The sequence below is a fragment of the Schistocerca piceifrons genome, chromosome 1 (genome assembly GCF_021461385.2).
Source record: "Schistocerca piceifrons isolate TAMUIC-IGC-003096 chromosome 1, iqSchPice1.1, whole genome shotgun sequence".
NCBI classification, from domain to species: Eukaryota; Metazoa; Arthropoda; class Insecta; order Orthoptera; family Acrididae; genus Schistocerca; species Schistocerca piceifrons.
Window position 1 is genome coordinate 95499441 of NC_060138.1, and position 1322 is coordinate 95500762.

General features: G+C 42.4%; 1 non-coding gene across 1 annotated transcript; it reads left to right on the forward strand.

Annotated features, from left to right (window-relative positions):
- Positions 1-767: 767 nt before the first annotated feature.
- Positions 768-840, forward strand: Trnar-ccu. The gene has a single exon. It is a non-coding gene; the product is annotated as a tRNA-Arg (tRNA).
- The last annotated feature ends 482 nt before the right edge of the window (positions 841-1322 follow it).

Here is a 1322-nt window from a genome sequence, read left to right on the forward strand (position 1 = left end):
CGTGCGCTGTTTCTGTTTGTAATGTCAGTGGATCGAGAGCAGCTGGCATAAAATATTTTTATAGCCTCTAAAAAAAAAAAAAAAAAAAAAAAAAAAAAAAAAAAAAAAAAAAAAACTTCTTATGGATTACCGAAATGTATTCTATTTTCTCATCACTCGGTACATCGTCTCTGTTGAAACTTCTTTAAAAAAAAAAAGAAAAAAAAATGGATAAGGCATCGGTCTCCTAAACCGGGGATTGTGGGTTCGAGTCCCACCAGAGGTACACGTTTTACTCACTGGGGCAAAATCACTCTCACCACATACAGGTGTAATAGTTGAGAAAGTTGGCGTTTCTGAGTGCTTACAGGTATCAGAGGTATGACGACGATATGAAAATACGCACTTACTGACAACCTGAAACGAAACGACGGCCATTATCAATCGACCTGTTAGCTGCGGAAGAGTTTCAAAGCGTGATGGCGCTGTGAAAGGAAACGCTATTTTAAAGTTACTTGTTGGTAAATAGTATGACCCATATGAATAGTCACTTAACTGCCTTGTGTGCAGGACTTGGAGTTCAGAAAGGGAATAGCCTAAGACGGCAGGTACAAGAATTGCCAGCAGAAGGTAGATGCCTGGACTTCGATACGTCTGAGTATGTACAGGCACACAGGAAAGGCTCATGCGACGTCCTGACTCTCTGCAGACGTAGAGTAGCGCATCAGGAAGGGTACACTTGGCAAGTGTTGATTTGAGCGAGCACACAGCCAGCTTAACGCCAGTTAGCTTTTGTGGCCTAATGGATAAGGCATCGGTCTCCTAAACCGGGGATTGTGGGTTCGAGTCCCACCAGAGGTACACGTTTTACTCACTGGGGCAAAATCACTCTCACCACATACAGGTGTAACAGTTGAGAAAGTTGGCGTTTCTGAGTGCTTACAGGTATCAGAGGTATGACGACGATATGAAAATACGCACTTACTGACAACCTGAAACGAAACGACGGCCATTATCAATCGACCTCTTAGCTGCGGAAGAGTTTCAAAGCGTGATGGCGCTGTGAAAGGAAACGCTATTTTAAAATTACTTGTTGGTAAATAGTATGACCCATATGAATAGTGTTGTGTCGGTAGCTGGGCCGACACCGTGAAGTTTAGATGGTGGAAAATACAAGCTACACTAACGCGGTAGCCGATAGGGCACGCACGGCTAAAGCAGACGGGCGTGAAGTCTGGAACATGAGAACTTATAAATGAATAAGAAGAAAAGTATGTAGATGCTTATTACTTATCTTTTATTTAGTCCTTGGAATACATCTCTCTTGAATACTCTTAAGCTAT